Source organism: Panthera uncia (genome assembly GCF_023721935.1).
Source record: "Panthera uncia isolate 11264 chromosome A1 unlocalized genomic scaffold, Puncia_PCG_1.0 HiC_scaffold_17, whole genome shotgun sequence".
Classification (NCBI taxonomy): domain Eukaryota; kingdom Metazoa; phylum Chordata; class Mammalia; order Carnivora; family Felidae; genus Panthera; species Panthera uncia.
In genome coordinates this window covers 91,408,782-91,428,207 of record NW_026057577.1, presented here as the reverse complement: position 1 = coordinate 91,428,207, position 19,426 = coordinate 91,408,782, and positions in this window count along the sequence as shown.

The following is a 19,426-nucleotide window of genomic DNA, read 5'->3' as shown; positions in this document are numbered from 1 at the left end:
ACTGGGCTCTGCACCTCTGTGGCCTGATGCCCAGCAAGGTTTTGAACCCACATCTCACACCAGCATCCGGCGTCTTCTCCACGGCCTCCATCTGAACTCACCCCTGCTCTCTGCCCAGCTGGGTCTGACTTCCCCTGGGGATGTGGATCCCCTCTCTTCTGGGGGGAAGACCCCAGCCTTTTGCTTCCTTCTGAGACCCCCAAGATCTGACTGCAACCCCCAGGAGCTGGCATCCCAGGTCGCACGGCCATTTAGTTTGCCTGATTCTGCTTTTCCTTTTTTCCCTCACTTGCTACATTGGAGGCGCTGAGACCTTTCACAAAGTGACTGGGCTGCTCAGGGCACAAAGGGCCACAGCTATCTCCACCCGGTTAGGCTCACAACCCCTCGTCCTCCACACCCCATCCCGGAACCACCCCCCTCCTCCAACACAGGAGGCAGGGGCCGCTGACTTTCCCCAAGATGAGTGCCTGCAAACACCTTCGTCTTGTTTCATCCCAGTGGTTCATATTGCCTTACAAAGAGGAGTTCTTTCTTTTCTTTCTTTCCTTTTTTTGGGTACTGTTTAAAAGAGAGTAATGTAAGTCTCAGATCCCCTCACATCATGTTAATGTTAAAGTAGGACTAAAAATAAATCTTGGGTTGCCATAGGAACCCTGACTGTTGCTAGGTTTAGTCTGTGGGGGATTGGGAGCCCTGCTTTTTCTGGCCCTGCTGGAAGGTGGCCTTTGCGGGCGGCAGAGCACCCAGGAGGGGCCCCGGGGCATCGCTCCCACCCCAGTCCCGGCTAATGGTGGCCTGGAAGTCAAGGCCTCTGTGTGTTGGTGCCTTTGGGATCCGCCCTGGAAGGGGGACTGGGGCTGTTCAGAGCCTCTGAAGAGAAGTTTCCAACAAGGGGTGTGGAGAGGGAGAAAATCAAAGCGGGAAGAGAGAGAGGTATAGGGAAGGAAGGAGGGAAGGAAGAAAGGAGGGAAAGGAGAAGAAGGGAGGGAGGAAGGGAGGGAAGGAAAGAGGGAAGGTAGGAAGGAGAGGGGAAGGGAGGCAAGGAAGGAGGGAAGGAAGGAGGGAAGGACACGGGGAGGGAATGAAGCGTGCAGAGAGGGGAGCAAAGGTGTGCTGGGTGACTCTCCCTCTCTTTGCCCATCAGCTTTTGGGTGCTGGGTGCTGGGTGCTGCGCCGGGCCATGCCAGGCGCTTTTGAACAGAGGGCTCCTCCCTTTCCATCACCTCGCTGCTGTGCAGATGTTGGGACAGAGGCTCAGAGAGGCGAGGGAACACGCCTACGTCACACAGCCAGCAAGAGGTGCACCTGGGACCCAGAGCACCGGCTTGAGCCCGTCCTGAGCCCGAGCCCCAAGACTCTCCTCCCCTTCCTGCTCCCCTCCCCTCTGTGGCTGGGCCTACACACATCGGGTGGGCCTTGGGTCACTGTGGCCTTGTTCAGCCTTGCTTTCCCAGTGGCTTTCCCTCTTCTGATTTGGCCGTGCCAACAACATGGTGTGCCAACCCCTAACTGTGCTCCATGCATCGTGGGAAGTCCTATGTCCCTTCTTTGTCAGCCCTATTTGCTGCAAAGCGTGTGGTCAGGAGGGCAGACATGAGAGTCAGGCAGAGGCGAGCTCAGATCCTCAGCACTTAGTGCTGTGTGACCTGGAGCAGTCTCCTCACCTCTCTGTGCTTTGGGCCGTGGGTCCTGGGCCTGGCATGTTGCCGAGGCGGCAGCTGCTACGATGCATCCGCCGGGCCAGCCTGTGGCATTGGCCTCTGCCCACTGGGGCTATGGTCCCAGCCTGTTACCCGGCAATGCCCTGGGACACTGGAGTGCTGTGCACACGTGCCTGGGGGGGGGGATTCCACACCGGCCTCACAAACGATGCTTCTCCCAGCCGGAGCACAGGCTGCCTCCCCACATGCGTTTCTGGAACTGTCCAGATAGTGCCGCCCCAGGGAGCCCCTCGCAAAGAAACATCAGCCGGCGACAAGAAGAGGCTGGCTGTTGTGCAAAGGCCACCGGTCCAAGACCTCCCTCTGACCTTTTCACGAACATTTCCTGACCAGAACCCAAGGGCTGGAAACAGTGCCTGGGCTCGAGGACGTGAGGTGACCCTTCTGCCTTGTCGTCCGTGACGTGCAGAATAAACTGAACAAAGGTTGTTAGAAGGGGATCTGAGAGGCCCACAAGCTCGGAGAGCTCACTTCCAATGACGTCGCAGGGCAAAGGGGAGCAGAAGCTCTTGGAGCCACTGGGTCCGGGAGGCCTGCGCTCATGGGTTCACAGTCCTGGTGACTTTACGGGGCCTCGATGGTTCTAAAGTCAGGACATGGCAAGACCTCCTCCCAGGAGGGCAGGACAGATAAAGAAAGACTGTCATCTGAAAGTGACACCCGAAGAGGGGTTCAGGAAGGCGCTGGACAGAGAAGGAGGCGTAATGGTGAAGCAGCCAAGGAGGTTTGGGGGCTGAAGTGCAGCTTTTGGCTGGGCCGTGGGGGGGGGGGGGGGTCTCTGCCTTCTCTGTGACCGGCTGCGGCTGAGAGCTTGGGGTGGAGACCCGGGGGCTGGCATGTGCGGGAGAGAACTTTGAACTATGAGAGAGAAAGAACAGAGAGGAAGACCCGATCCCAGGAGGGGCGGCCTCCCTCCGTGCTGCCCTGCTCTACCCAAGCTTGGCCCTGAGAGAAAGCTACAGAGAGTCGGCTTTGGTTCTGAGAAGTAGAGTTGTTAAGGGGAAGTTTAAACAATACTCTTTTGGGGGCTCTGCGAGTAATATCTCATTTTATCCACATGGTATTGTAATCCCCACTCCACAGAGGGGGAGTCAGATTCAGGGAGATTAAGTGACCTGTCCAAGATCGTCCAGCTAGCTAAGAGTCCATAAGCCTACGCTCTTTCTTTAAAAAAAAATTTTGGGGCGCCTGGGTGGCGCAGTCGGTTAAGCGTCCGACTTCAGCCAGGTCACGATCTCGCGGTCCGTGAGTTCGAGCCCCGCGTCAGGCTCTGGGCTGACGGCTCGGAGCCTGGAGCCTGTTTCCGATTCTGTGTCTCCCTCTCTCTCTGCCCCTCCCCCGTTCATGCTCTGTCTCTCTCTGTCCCAAAAATAAATAAAAAACGTTGAAAAAAAAAATTAAAAAAAAAAAAATTTTTTTTTAAGTTTATTTATTTATCTTGAGAGAGTGCGTGTGCATGTGGAAGGGGCAGAGAGAGAGAGAAGGAGAGACAGAATTCCAGGCAGGCTCTGCACCATCAGCGTGGAGCCTGACACAGGGCTCAATCTCCCGAACTGTGAGATCATGACCTGAGCCGAAATCAAGAGTCGGTCGTCTAACCGACTGAGCCACCCAGGCGCCCCGGCCCATGCTCTTTCCATCACCCCAATACAATACCTGTATTGCACAAGAAAGAACTTGGTAAGGGGGTCAAAGAAAAGAGAACATTCACTGAGGACCTACCATGTACCGGGTGCTTTCCTTGTTTAGTGAAGTATTATGCCCACTTTGCAGATGAGGAAATGAAAGGCTCAGGAAGCGAACGCCCTTGGGCCAAGAGGCAGAGCTGCATCCCCAGGCAGCCTCAGATCCCCAGTGCCTTGTGCATATGAGGGGCACGGCGGGTGATTGATGCGTGTCTGTCTGGCAAGCCCAGAAAGGGCTTCGAGGACGCACGTCTTCAGAGCACGGAGCCGCCTACGCGGCGCTGAAGAAACCCATTAACTGACAAGATGTTGCCTAATTTTCATTTTCATATCCTGATCTAAGGTCCCAACCTTCAGGCTCATCAAATGAAATGGAAATAATTAGTGCAATCTGCCGCAATTGTTTTCCAGCTTCGTATTCTGCCTAGAACCTGCGGAGGGAAATATAACTGCGTTTGAAACCACAACATGAAAGAAGGGGTTGAGGCCAGACAGCTCAAGTGTGGGGAAGAGAAGGTCCCTCTCCCAGACCAACCAGAGCCTAAGAAGAAGGTCTGGAGGCACATGGGTTTCCCAGACGAGATTCCCAACAAGTGAGGCTAAATGAGGGTGGGCTGAGAGTGACCGCCGCGGAGGGGCTCCCTCTGAGGCCCTTCACATCCCGGGGGAGCCAGGCAGAGCCAGAGACTGAATCAAATGAAATCAGCCCGACAAAATTGATTGAAATTTCAGCTCTTATAATGTATTGTTCATCCTACTAGCCCCCCGAGATGCCTTCAGAAAAGGCTTTGTGGTCAAAGAACGTTGGGAAGAAATGCGTGCAAGTCATGGGGCTCAAGCTAATGACGACTCTGGGAGACGCAGGACCCACTTTATTTAACCTGGACTGTTCTGCACGGAGCACAGAGCCTGCTGCTTTTTCTGTGGCTACTCACATCCCACTGCACAGCCTTGGGCAGAACTCTTGGGTTGGTGTTCCTGGATTGAAACGGTGACAAGGAGGCAAAAGAGGAAGGATTTCTTTCTTGTAGTTAAGGGTGAGGTAGTCACATGTAGTCCAAGTAAGGCTACATCTAACTCTGCCTCCACATTAGCCAGAAACAAGTCCAAGCTGCTTCGTGCTCATTCACTCAGCAAACAATTTATGAGCACCTACTGTGTGCCAAGCACTGTTCTAGGCACTGGGTACATCAGGGCACAAAACAGACGAAAGTTTCTGTCCTGGAGGAACTTCCATTCTTGGGGAGAGCCCTGTTCCCTCCTCCTTCTACAGCCGAGTGCTATGTGACCCACCCTGTCCTTGTGGCCATTGCCGATTGGGCCAGGAAGGAACACCTGATGCAGGAGAATGAATCCAGAAGCTGAGTGGGGCCAATCATTTTCAGGACACAGACCTCGGGATGAGATTGCCTGGGTTCAAATACTGACTTCCCTCATTCAAATGCTGAGAGACCCTAGGCAAGTTACTTAACCACTCTGAGCTTCTATTCCCTTCCATGATGAAGATAATAATACAACTCACCTTGTAGCGTTATTTTAAAAATTAAATGAGAAAGCCCACTTAAAGGCCTTAGACCAGTCAGTGCCCAGCACACAACTGGGACACCCATGTTTGCTGTTGGGTGCAAATTCCTGCTTCCAAGTATGAAGAGAATGGATTCATTGGCTGGGCCTGGGCGCCCTGTACGGTTTAGGAACAAAAGGTGCCACTTGGGACCCTGAGGAGAGAACAGAGGGAGCTAATCCCCAAGGTGAATCAGAGAACTGCTGCAGATGGGCTGAGAGACGTGAGCTGAAATGAGAGAACAAAGACAGTGGCCACCTTGGTATCTGACAACTTTCCTCTGCAGCTTGGTGGCCCCTGGTCCTGTGTCCCCTGTTGTCCCTCAGCTTCCGACTAATTCCCATCATCCTGACTGGTATTTGGTTCCTGAGAAGCAAGCAACCCCTGACCCAGCTAAAGTGTCTTGAAAATCCTGCTCAAGAACGTGGCCAGTCAGGGAAGAGGAGAGTTTGTTTACAGCCAACCCAAACTGGGGAACACGTGGGGCTCTCTTTGCCTGGCCTCCCCTCTCTGCTTGGAACCCTGTCATCCCCGCTCTTCGAGAAGGAAAAGGAAGAAGACATTTGGAAGGTAGAAGAGGCCAGAGTGTGTAATCAAGGGGGATCCAAAGGCCCTTCCCTCCCAGTCCCCTGCCAGACCTGAGGGAATTGGTGGCTAATTAGCAGGTCCCCAGAACTGCTTCCTGTGATTCTTCAAGGCTGACAGGGTCACTCGTGGGAGCAGAAGACATCTGCTGTTTCTTCCCCTGCTGGAGACTAAGTCCCTATCCAGCTAAAGAGAAGCCTGGAAACATTCCAGAAAAGCCCCCCTCTGTTCCCTTTTCCTGGAGGGAGAGCTGATGAGGCTGTGCCCTTGACTGGCCCTCTGACCGGCATTTCCGGCCCTGAGAGGCCTGAGCAGTGTTGGTGCTTGGAGAGGTGGAGACGGCTAGCTGGGTGGCACAGGGGTGTGACAGTGCTGGAGTGGTGAGGCCAGGGCAGCAAGATCCCCGGATGTCGTTGTGCAGGGTGGGCAGGGGAGGGGACTCAGAAAATGGCTTGGAATAGACAGTGGCCTTGGATGCTGGGCCACGGAGTTGGGAACCACTGACAGTCTTGAAGGGGGATGTGGCACAGTGTGACTTGTGTTTTAGGGAGATTATGCTGGAAGCAGAGTGAAGGATGACCAATGACAAGGGGTGGTTGGGTCACAAGGAGCAAGAAGCCAGATAGGACACAGAGAAGAATGACTTTGTATGACGGAGACATATTTATTCCTTCAACAAATACTCCCTGCACATCTGGGCTGAGCCCTTAGCAGATTCACTTCAAGCTTCAGCCTTTCCTCCTTCTCCTCCTGCTCCTTCTCTTTCTCCTCCTTTAAAAACCTGGGGGCATCTGGCTGGCTTAGTCAGTGGAGCATATGATTCTTAATCTCAGGGTCATGAGTTCGAGCCCCACGTTGCAGGTCGAGATTACTTAAAAAAAAAGAGAAGACATTCGGCCCTTTCTAATACTCAAGTAAGACAAGTCCAAAAGCTGCCTTAACAAATTGCCAAAAACCAGGTGCCTGACAACAATGAAAGTTCATTCTGTCACAATCCCAGAGGCCAGAAATCTGAGGTCAACGTGTCCACAGGGCCGTGCCCTCTCTGAAGGCTCTAGGAGAGCCTTCTTCCTTGCCTTTCTCTTAGCCTCTGTTGCTGCTGGCAATCCTTGGAGCTCCGCGGCTTGTCAATGTATTGCTCTAACGTCTGCCTCCAGTCACATGGCATTCTTCCTGCATGCGTTTCTGCGTCTTCTTTCTTCTTATAAGGACACCAGTCACATTGGATTAGGCCTCACCCTAAGCGAACACGACCTCATCTTAACTCGATTCCTTCTGAAAAGATCATTGTTTCCAAATAAGATCGCAATACCAGGTACCAAGGGGTTAGGATGTCAACATATCAAGCCAACCCACAGCACTCATTACAGGAAGAGAAAAAAAAAAAAGGAAATATAGGTAAGTGATAAATAAATAGATAACATCATTAAAAATTTGCATCGCATCTGACATCTTGGGCCGTCTCCTTCGAGATGTTCTTCCCTCTATCAAAAACACGTTACCGGTTTTGCAAAAACGTAGTTGTCCTGCAGGCACCGTGGGGATGTGCTCATTTCATCTGACGGTGCCTGTTCTAATCACTGTTTGTCGTGTCCTGGATTAGACCTGCCCTGTTACAGCTGGGAATCTACTGCCTACGTTTCCTTCCGGATGCAGAAAATAATAATGACACGGTCACAGCTGCAGCTGTAGAGTTTGTGGGGTCACCGCAACAGCCGGGCAGGTCCACACGCCTCTCATGTTAACGTGAACCTCATGACCACTCTGTGAGGTCAGTATTATTGGCCCGCCTTGGAGATGAAGAAATTAATTCCGTGCGATTGACTACCTTGCCTCAGGTCCATGCGGCCAGTGACCAGTCCACCTGGGTTTTGCACCCAGGCCTATCTGACACGCTGATACTTGAAGTTGCCTCTTTCAACGGAGCTTTTAGGCGTTATGATGTCAGGGGTGCTTGCACGTCTTGAGGGACGTGCCTGAGGGAGAATTGGCCAGGCAAAGAAGCAGTGGAGGATATGGTAGATGCCAGGACGTAAAAGCCTGACCGACTCGTCGCAGGAGGGAAAAGATGTGCTGTTTGCTGTGGTGTGGCCTGAAGGGCAGGGCGTGGCAGGGAGAGGTCAGCTGGGCCTTGTCCAGAGAGCAACAGGGAGCCCCTGAAAATGTGTCAGCGGGGAGGCAGCCTGTGCTTTTGAGAGTTCATTCTGGCTGCAGGGTGGAGGAGGGATGGGAAAGGCGGGCGGGGACCTCGGCCAGGGAGAAAGGGGGCAGGGGGAAGAGGGGAAGCAGGGGTGGAGAAGGCAGAGTCAGGCCTAGAGGATCAACAGCAGCTCCTTGAGTCTTTGGAGGAAGCTGAGGTGTGAGCTGGGCCTTCGGTGGGGGGAGGGGGTGGGGGAGCCAGGGAGACCCAGCCCACAGCCGCCCAGTGGGCATCTCCTGCCATCCTTTCTTTTTCTTGGCAGGAGACCTCCCAGGGGGCATCAGGCTAAGCCTCAGGCCCCACTGGTGATAAGCCCGGCCCTTGGCCACAGGAAAGCAGAGAGCTAAGTGGTGTGGGGGGGTGTACTGAAAACACAGGATTAAACACTTAGGACCTGACATAAAGCTGCCCTTTGGAAGCTGGGAGACCGGGATCAGGCTCTGCCTTCCGCTCAGGAAGCCGGGAATGGAGGAAACACCCACTCCTCAGGGTGCTGCAAGCAGGCTCACCCCTATCCCTTAAGCAGGCTGCTGCCCAGGGTCTGTCCCTCTTCTCCTGGCACCCCTCGATCTGTCCCCCTACGTAGTTCTTCCGACGTCCCACCCCGCCACAAACACCTGCCCTTGCCTACCTCTTAGGCTTGGAAGTGCACACACCTGCCAATGGGACCGTCCACCCTTGGGAGGATGGACGCGGGCCGTCCGTGTAGGCCCTGGAAGGGTGGCAGAGAGGTCTGGGGTGCCAGGTATCCGGGTGGGCTCATAAGGAGGGCTCCGGGTTTCTGGCTTGGCCAGCTGAAAGGACAGTGCCGCTCCTGGGTGTAGGAATCTGGGACAAAGGAAGAGGCCGTCAGGGCGGGGGAAGTGACGAATGACGAGCTTGGTTTAGGCAGGTTGTCCTGAGGGGCTTGTTTGTGGATGGGGGAGGCTCCAGGGCGGGATCGAGTGGAGTTCACCAGACCAGGCTTAGCTACAGGCCCCGAGAGGGACCCCCGGCTGCTGACAAGCACCACCCCAGAGAAACAAAGGATTCGTTCCAAACTCCTGGGCTGGGTGGGGTCCTTCCCTCTCAGGCTGCCAATTGTAGCCACGGGGTTTGAAGTACGGTTGGACGGCCAGCAGGCCTCCTCCGCTGCATCCCCTTGCCGGACTGCCCTGTGGAAGGCCTCTGGGGGGCTGGGCCTTCCAGGAAGAGGAAAAAACAAGATGTCTTAGTCAGCTCCAAGGTCAGGGTAGTGTTCTAAGGTGGAAGAGGAGACGAAGGCAAATATTAAACCTGGACAGGCCAGCGCGCAAAGAACTAGGGACGTTGACGGATTGGTTGTGGTAAAATATGCAAAACAACAAGAAAATTGCCGTTTAACCATTTTAAAGCGTGCAATTCAGCGGCAATAAGTCCACGTGCAGTGTTGTGCGACCATCACCACCGTCCAGTCCCGGAGCTTTTCGTAATGCCAAATGGAAACCCCATAAGCCGCTACTGATTGAGGGCCTACTATGGGCTTCACACTTATTAGCTCAGCTAATCCTTCTCATGGCTTTGAGAGGAACCCATTTTACAGATGAGGAAAATGAGGCCCAGTAAGTTGCCCAAAGCCACACGGGTGATACGCGCCCGAGGCAGGTTTGTGGAGCTCCGGAGCTCACCACAAAGGGGGAGCAGATGGAAAGGTGTTGACACATGAGGGGACAGGTGGGACAGCTAGTCAGCTGCCAGCTCTGTTCTCTGGGGGTGCGGCTGGACTGATTCAGACACAAGCCCCAGAGATGGTCATGAGGAGCTGTGCTATGCTGGGCAACTATCTAGATAAACAAGGGCATCCGGCCTCGGGGGCAGGGCTCGGCTTGGGAGGCGAGGGAGCATGGCATGATGTCGGGGCTTCTGACCTATTGAGGGTAACCCCAATTAGGGGCTGGCAGTATGGGCCAGGATCCTGTCCCCCAGGGGAGGGCACTGGCCCCAGCTGAGCAGAAGGCCAGGGTCGCAGCTAAGCAGGAATCAGGAACTCCCTGACTGAGGGCATGCAGTGGGGGGGCAGGTTGAAGGTTTGAGGGAGAGGGTAGGGAGCAGGCCAGGACAGAGGGGACCTAGGTGCCAGGCTAAGGGCTAATTGACAGCTTCCAGGAGGAGGTGAGGCCTTGACTCCAGATCCCAAACCACCCTTGACAGGAGCCTCAGTCTAGGGCAGCACGTCCCCATGGCCCTCAGATCTGTGTCTCCAGTCGACGCTGAAATTCAGGCTCAAGACTCTATGGATGCAAAGGCTTCAAACATGCTTGTCCAGCAGAAAAACAGAACATTGTTCACTCTTCCTCCCTCATTCTCTCTTTCCTCTACGTGTGTGTGCATCCGAACACACACAGATGTAAAAATGCAATTTTAGTATACGTCCAGTTGGCACCTGTCTTTTTTTTTTTTTTCTCCACTCAGAAATGTCATGGAAGTTTTCCCAAGGCGTTTAATACACCATCTTTGTTAAAGGCCACACAGCATATCATTGTGTGGCTGCCTCTTATTGTATGTAACCTGGAGGTGGTCATTTGGCAGCGTCTGGGGACAGTGCCAAGTTGTCACAACGTGGAGGGAGTGGGGTACTCCCACTGGGAACTACTGAGTAAACGTCAGGGACGTCGCCAAATATCTCACAATGCACGGGAACAGCACCCCCTCCCCCATCGTAACGGAGAATTTTCTGTTCCTGAAGGCCAGTAGTGGTGAGGTTGAGAACCTTTGGCCTAACCAATCTCTACCAAGTAGTATTTAGGTCACATCCAGCGGTTTTATTACAATGTTGCCATCAACATCCTTTTGACGTACAACTGATCCTTATTATTCACAGATCCCGTGTTTTCGAATTCACCTGCTCACTGACATTTACTTCTAACCTCAAAATCAAGGCCCGTGGCACTTGCATGGTCCGAGGACACGCCCGGAGCCGCAAAAATGTTAGCCGCTGGACACACATGTTCCCAGCTGAGGCCAAAGTGACACTGCTGTCCTGTTTCGGCTCTTAGCCTATGGACAGGTGTCGTGTTTGCGGTTTATTTCGTGCCAAGTTTTCCACCTTTTTATGCTTTTTGTTTGTGCTTTTGCCGTCTGAAATGGCCCCTCAGCACGGTGCTGGAGTGCCGTCTACGGCTCCAAAGTGCAAGGAGGCTGGGATGTGCCTTATGGAGAAAATACACGTGTTGGATAAGCTTCGTTAGGGAATGAATTAAAGTGCAGTCAGCCCTGTGCTCGAAGTTAACGAATTAGCAACATACATTAAATAAGGTGTCTTTAAACGGAAACATCCATAAAGTAAGGTTATGTATTAATGGGTCTTAAAAAACATTGTGACCAGAGGCTCCCAGGACCCTTACCCCCTGCATTTCCCCTAAGAGGACTGGTTCAGCATTCACTAACCCAGTGTTCATGGAGACTTCATAGAACATCAACTACTGTGAATAATGAAAATCAACTCATGACTGTTTTGTTTGCATATCCTGGAGGTGTGATGGCTTGTTCAAAGAGTGTGGCCCTTTGGAGGTTTTTTGTTTTTTTTTCCTTCATCTTGACTGAGGTATAATTACAAATAAATATTGGATAGTTAATTTACAGCTTGATGATTTTGATAGACATACATTGTGCAATAATCGCTACAATCTAGTTAACATATTCATTTTCTCACATAGGTATCTTCTGGTGTGATCTCTGCTTAAGACCTGCTCATAGCAAATTTCAACTATATGCTATCGTTAACTATAGTCACCATGCTGCACGTTCTCTCTCCTGCACTTACCTACCCTGCATACTTGAAACTTTATACCCCTTGACCAACACCTTCTCATTTCTACTCCCTCCATCCCCTGGCAACCGCATTCTACTCTCTGCTTCCATGAGTTGGACAATTTTAGATTTCACATATGAGCGAGATCGTGTAGTATCTGGCTTTCGGGCTGGCTTATTTCACTTAGCATTACATCCTCCAAGTTCATCCATGTTGTTGCAAATGGCAAGATTTCCCTCTTTGTAAAGGCTAATATTCCATGCTATAAATATATATCATACTTTATCCATTCATCCTGATGGACATTTAGGTTGTTTCCACATCTTGGCTGTTGTGAATAATGCTACCATGATGGGTGCCTAGATCTCTATGAGATATTGATTTTATTTCCTTCAGATATATACCCAGAAGTAGGATTGCTGCATCATAAGGTCCTTCTATGTTTAATTCTTTTAGGAAGCTCCATACTGTTTTCCATAATGGCTTTACCCATTTATATTCCAACCAACAGGACACAGGGGTTTCCTTTTCTCCACATTCTTACCAATACTGTTATCTTTTGTCTTTTTTGATAATAGCCATTCTAACAGGATGAAAGAAAATAAAAACTACATAATTGTCTCAGCAGATGAAAAAATTCAACACCCATTCATGATAAAAACCCTCAACAGAGTAAGTATAGAAGGAACTTACCTCAACACAATAAAGGCCATGTATTAAAAGCCCACAGCTAACATCATAACCAGTGGGAGAAGGTTGAAACCTTTCCCTCTAAGGTCAAGTATAAGGCAAGGATGCTCACTCTCACCACCTCTATTCAACATAGTACTGGAAGTCCTAGCCAGGGCAATCAGACAAGAAAAAGAAATAAAATGTATTCAAATAGGAACAGAATAAGTTAAATTATCTCATGTTGCTGATGACATGACCATGTATGTAGAAAACTCTAAAGACTCAATCAGAAAAACCTGCTAGAGCTGATAAGCTGGTAAAGATGCAGGACACAAAACTAACATACAAAAATCAGTTATGTTTCTATATAAAAACAACAAACTATCTGAAATGAAAAGCAGCAAAAAGAATAAAATGCTTAGGAATAAAGTTAACCAAAAAGACAAAATACCTATACATGGAAAAACTCCAAAACGATGATGAAGGAAATGAAAAAAAAGACACAGGTAAGTAAAAGACATCCCACGTTCACAGATTGGAAAGATCTAATGTTGGTGAAGTGTCCCTACTGCCCACGGTGATGTACAGAGTGAATGCAGTCCCTATCAAAATCCCAATGGCATTTTGACAGAAATATAAAAAGAATTATAAAATTCATATGAACCGCAAAAGACCTCAGATCGTCAAAGCAACTTGAGCAAGAAGAACAAAGCTGGACATACCATACTTCTTGATTTCAAACTATATTACAAAGCTCTGATAAACAGTACGGCACTGGTGGTGTAGCCACCATGGAAAGCAGTGTGGAGTTTCTTCAAAAAAATTAAAAATAGAACCACTATATGAGCCAGGAATCCCACTTCTGGGTATACATCCAAAGGAAATGCAATCACGATCTCAAAGAGATACCCCACACCCATGTTCACTGCAGCATCACTCACAATGGTCAAGATATAGAAACAGCCTAGGTGCCCATCATTTACTGGGCAAAGGAAATGCGAGATAGGATTTCTTATCTACTCCATCCGTTGCATTAAGAAGTGTCCCCGCCATTGCCCCCAACGAACCTGATTCATTTAGACTTTTTTAAAGACGATTTTAATCTTTTTCTCAAAGGGATATTTGTTCACATTATCTTTTGAAAAAAATTTTAATGTTTATTTTTGAGAGAGAGTGGGGGAAGGGCAGGGAGAGGGGGAATAGAGGATCCCAAGCAGGTGCCGTGCTGACAGCAGAGAGCCCCATGTGGGGTTTGAACTCACGAACCGTGAAATCATGACGTGAGCCAAAGTCAGAGGCTTAACCATCTGAGCCACCCAGGTGCCCCCCCACCTTGTCTTATTACTAGTAGATGGCCTGACAAAACTCATCTATGCACGTGTTAATTCTAAACACTGGTATCGAGGCCACTTAGAAATAGTTTCTTTCGGGCACCTGGGTGACTCAGTCAGTCAAGCACCTGACTTCAGCTCAGGTCACGATCTCACGGTTTGTGAATTCGAGCCCCACATTCGTTCTGCACTGACTGACAGTCCCAAGGCTGCTTGGGATTCTCTCCCTCTCTCTCTCTCTCGACGTTAGTTGATTCTGGTCTTTCACTGTTATAGTTAGTGCTACTATAAATTGTCTTACAGATGCAATTTTATGCAGTTATCCGATTATTTCTAAAAGTAGAATTTACTGTGTCTAACTTTGAAGCAATGGCCAACAATAAAAAAAAATCACATCCTCATAAAAATTTGATTTCTGACTGTGGTTGACAACTAAAGCAATCTGGCTGCCCAGGGTCTTCCCGGGGATGATCACAGCTGCCAGAGGCCTGCTCCTTCTAGAAGCTGGTTCCTTGTGATCTTTCCTGGCTCTTGCTCCATTTGTGAGACCTGCCTGCTTTTGTAGATTCCGAGTTTGCAAGCTCTGATCTTAATCTCTGCTGATTTGATGGCTTTACAATGACATCTGGTTGAAATTTTAATTTACGTCTACAAAATTATTAGTGTAATGGATGCTGTCTTCATGCTTTTATTAGCCATTTGGGGTGTCTTATTCTGTGACTTGCCTGTTCATGTTCTTTGCTCTGTTTTCTTTTGGGTTGTCTGTAAGAGCTCTTTATCTATTTAAAGCTAAAAGAAAAAAGCATCTCTGGCCTAAATTAGCCTGACTGGGACATCAGACAAACATTGGCTGCCTCGGGCATACCCAGGAGGCTTCTGAAGTTGTCTGAGCCCCACAGTTAAGGAGCAGGAACTGACAGATGGACAAGCAGGTGAGTAGTCTGTCACTCCATTAGCTGTACCTGGACATGACTTGAGCTGGAAAGGATACACAGACTGAAGGCAGAATTTCAGAATAATACTATTTTAGGTCAATCTCCTGCCCCTTGATATGACCGTTGTTTTACAACCCATGGAGGGACTCTGGTCAAATGGATCTCGGTTTCAATCCCAGCTGCACTGCCTCCTAGCTGTGTGACGTTAGTTGAGTTACTTTGCTTCTCTGAGCTTTTCTCTGCTCCCTTATGCTGCCTTGAAGTCTTCCTACGGCCAGAAGACTTGGAGGAACAGCAGATCCTTACAGCCATAGTCTCAAAGTAAGAAAGAAAAAGTCCTGTATCGGGAGAAATGAATTTGAAAGTGTAGTCTGAACTCTGACATTTCCTATCTCTGGGCCTCAGTTTCTCCATCTATAAATGAGGGTCTTGGTTGCCACGATGTTCCAAAATGATTAAAAACTGTCTTCTGCTGCTGTATCTTGAATTCCTGGTTGAATCCATCACTTAGATTGGATTCATTCAGTTCAGTTCGGTTTATTTCACCTTGGTGTAGATCAGTAACTAAGACCAGAGTCCCTTTGATGCACCAGGCCCAAGATAGGTCAGTGGCTTTAGAAGAAGCAGAAAAGGTGGGGTCCCTGCCCCCACGGCACCCACAGCTGGACCAAGGAAAATGAACAGGTTGTAAATTTCTGGGGCTAAGGAAGTATGTCCTTACCACGGAGGAGCCGTGGTGGGGGAAGAGACTTCCTGGAGCAGGAGCCGTCTGGACTCAAGAATAAGAAGGAGTCAGAGACCCTCGGAAGGGGAACAACACGGGCAAAGGCTCAGCAGTGAGACAAAGCCAGGAGTGAACGGTGGCTGGAACTTGGGATGGGGGACAGCCACAGAGGTCTTTGCAAAGATGTTAAGGAACCTGGGCTTCCTTCTGGGCAGGGAGAAAGGTTTTAGTCAGAGGACTGATAAGGTCAGATCTGCATCTTCCAAATGGCACTCTGGCTGCAGAGAGGATGCTGAGGGTGGGCTGGAGGGAGGGAGGCTAGTGAGGAGGTGAGTGGGGATGGAGAGAGGAAGTTGTCAGAGGAAGGTCCTGGAGGCCAAATGGTGGCTTGGAGGTGGGATGAGAGAGAGAGGAAGGCAAGACAGGTGGCAGCCAGCTTCCTTCTCCAGGCGGGGCATGCGAAAGCAGCTTCGGAGAGAGGCAGACAGCCTGGCGAATGGGGTGGCTGAGGACATTCGGCGGGAATGACCATCTGATGCCCTGGAGGACAGACTCAAAAGCAGATTCTGTCATTCACGTTGTGGCTTAGCCAGTGGGTGAAATAGACCAAGAGCACTGCCCTCAGCGAGGCTCGGTGCAAATGTGGGAGACCAGCAATCGTGGACAGAAAATGTCTGAGTCTATCGGAATGTGGAAGGTACTAGAGAGAGAAGAGGGCAGAGGCGGGGGCAGTGGGGAGGGGGCTGCCAGGCTAGAGGAGGGGTGGTCATCCTACATGGGGAGGCCAGGGAGGATCTCACTGGAAAGGAGACTTGGGAAAAACCTGTCCGTTTGTCCTTGCGTCCATCCATCCTTCCACTGATATATGCAGCAATGTCCAGGGAGGGGCAGCTAAGGAGGCCGCTGCAGAACTCACCCTGGGACCTACCAGGGGCATACATTCTCTGAGGGTGAGTCTAAGGAGAAGAGGGGACCAGGCCCCTGGCCAGGGAAGTGGGGGGGTAGAGTAGGGAAACTCCAAAGCTAACAGCATCCCCCAAGAACTTGCTTTTGGGAATCACCAAACAGGACAGCTGTTGTTTTACTCGGGATTATTTTTCTATTTATAAATGTATAAATCAGGTCTTCTTTTCAACTTTATTTCAAAGGCCATCTTTCCCCAGTGCTCCAGCCCTGGCTCCTGATCCTGTCCCCTCCCTGTGGCCTGACTGGCCTCTCCCTTTTATCGTTCTTAGAATGGCTGAGTACAAGCCTGTCCCCTGCAGTGAGCAGGCTGGAAAAAAGATCGTGAAGGCACACTTGCCAAGAAAACATCCACAGACTTCAGAGGCTCAGGCCTAGATCCGAATCCCTGTTCTGCCTCTGGCCTGCCGCGTGGCCATGGGAACGCCTTGTCACTTCTCTAGGCTTCTGTTTCCAACTCTGTAAAATGGGTACAAAAAATCCATTCCCAGCTGCCTCAAGAGAGTGGCTAGGAGGGTGGGACGAGGAAATGGACTTGGGCAATAGCACAGATGCTTCTTAAGCACCTACTATGTCCCCCGCCCCCATGGGGTTTATGATCTGTGGAGGGGGTAGACATTAGGCAGATATGCCCAGAGCGGGGCTCTGGGAACAGTGTCAGGGGACACAGCCGTCCAAACCACGGTGAATTAGGACACAAGACAGAGACGCAGGAAGCCATTCACACCTCACACAGAGGCAAAGTCAAGGGGCACTGCCCCTGGGAGAGGAACTCAGGCGGTGTGGTAAGACGATCACATGGGAATCAGCTATTATCAGTGTTTTAAAATATAGGTTTTCTTACTCTTTGGGTATAGCAACATCAGGAGATGACCGCCACTGAAAAGATAGGTGGTCACTCACAGCCCCCAAGAGGAGAGGGCACGCCGTGCCACGCAGGGTGAGCACAGGGCCTGTCGTGGGGCAGAGAGGAGCGAGAAAAGGTGGGCAAGAGCCTCTCTGGGGGTTTCGGCAGGAAGGAATGGGCAAAGCGAGTAAGCAGGCTTAGGACTGGCTAGAATAAGGATTGCTTTGATTAAGCCTTGGGTGTAGGGGCTGCATTAGGTGCCTGGGATCTGTGGGGGGGTGGTTAGAGGCCCTGAGTGTGAGAGGTGGGGGAGGGGTGGGTGCTGGCTTGGCGGGCTTAGATATATATATGGAGGGCATAGTAGAGGTGAGGGGTTTCCTACATCCTAGGAATTGGCTAGGGGCGATCTCTCCAGGGTCAAGATGGCAAAGGCCCCAGATATCAAAGCATCAGAAACACCTGGTTAACACAACCAGCTCCGGATCCCCGCTTGGTAAGTTGCAAGCTGTGTGGCCAGACGTGACTTGCCTTCTCTTTGGCTCAACCTCCTCAGTTGTAAGACGGGAGTGATAATAACTTTTCCCCAGGGAAAGGTCACTTGTGAAGTGACTGATGGTGCCCAAGTGCCAGTAGACGTCTGGCACACGGTTGGCTCTTTCTGCCCCCTTTCCAGGGTGCTGACGGGAATGCCAAACAGGGAGGCCGGAGCCCCTGGGTGAAGCTTCCGCTGCTTAGGCCCATAGTCCCCAGCTTGTAGGCCACATCCTTGACACCTTCACTCTGACTGCAAGATTTACTCCTTTCACAGCCACCTCCTTCCACTTTTGTGCTCTGGATAGCTCCGAGGGGTTCCGGAGAAACCCTAAATTCCTGAGTACCTGCTGTGGGCCTGGGCTTCCACAGGCCTTACATCTTTTCACTTCATCTCTGTGAATCTCCCCATTTTATAGATGGAGAAACTGTGGCTCAGGATGAAGGGGCTTGCTCAGGCTCACTCAGCCAGCAGGGGCTGTCAGGGCCACGGTGTCGCCTGGGCACAAGGCCCCATGGGACTGGCACTCAACTCACACTCTTTGACCGAGCTGTGTGCTTCGGGCTACCTGTCAGCCAGGAGGAGGGGAGCCTTCACAATAGATGGCCCGAAGCGTTTCAGACACAGGTCCACTGCCCCCTCTGCTTCTCTTCTAGGGACAGGAGCACTCAGGTGAGGAAACCGCGGCCTCTTGGGGGTAAGGCTTTTATTCCCTCACAGCACTGGAGGGTCTGTCCTGGGTGGGTTGAAGGCAGGTTGCCTCAGTTATTCTGGGCCTCAGGGTTCACCGTGGCCTTCCTCTCCCCTGCCAGGTAGGGTATAAGGTACACACACATCTCAGACCCACACATGCCCAGACACACACACACACACACACACACGCACACAAATACACACCAGCCCTGTGGCCTAGGCTGATCTCCCTGAGCCTGATTTTCCAGACATCTAGACCGGACTTTCCCCTGCCTATTCCATTGCGGTGTCCTTGGCAGGAGGCCAGGGTTGGGTGTCTACCTTTGTGGGGGCGAGGGTGGATGATTCCCCGGGTGTGTGTGTCACAGACAGAGGTGTGTTTTGTGCGATGTTATTGAGAACGTGAGAGGTGTGTATGCCGGGTTCGGTGTGTGTGATGTTTGATGGTTATGGGGTGTGGCGTGTGTGCTGTTTGTGGGTGTGAGGGTGTGTGTCATTTATGAGCAGGCTGTTGCGGGGGACACACTGTGTGGGCAGTCTGCCCAGTCCCAGGAGCAGTTTCATCCCCTGGAACCAAGCCCTTCAATCCAGTTTCTTTCCAATTGCTGAGATCAGTCTGGTGCCAAAATTCAAGGCTGGCAGGATCCTCGGGTTCTGGAACTTTCTGGTAGCCAGCTCCACAATAGGAGCACCTTTCTCAAGGCCACCAGGAGAGGCAGGTGTCAGGTGGGGAGGGCGCTCTGGATACAGGGAATGGGACCAACCAAGGGGGATCATTTTCTCATTCACGCTACTTCTTAGCTCTGTGGGAAGGGGGTCCCTGAATCGGTCAGGGACCCAACAGAGGGGAGATGGAAGAGGGACCGCTGGGCCTGCCAACTGTGGAGAACTGTTCCCTCCGCAGGCCTGGCAAGGCAAGGCGGGAGGTAAAAGGAGCTGTAGCCTTCCTTAAAGGAGAGTGGCCACCGCCACCCCCTGCCGACCGAGCAAGGAGGAAGCCAGGGGAATAAATATTCTCTCCTCCCATCCTCTGAGCACCACCGAAGCCTCTTATTGGCCAACCCAAGCAGGAGTCAGAGTGTACCGGGGCCTGGGCCATACCTCAATGGAGGTCAGATGCTGGGGCTCAGAGCGGGGTGGGCAGTGGGCCTGGAGGGGCAGGCGGATTTCCCACAACACTTATCATCTTGTCTTTATGGAGG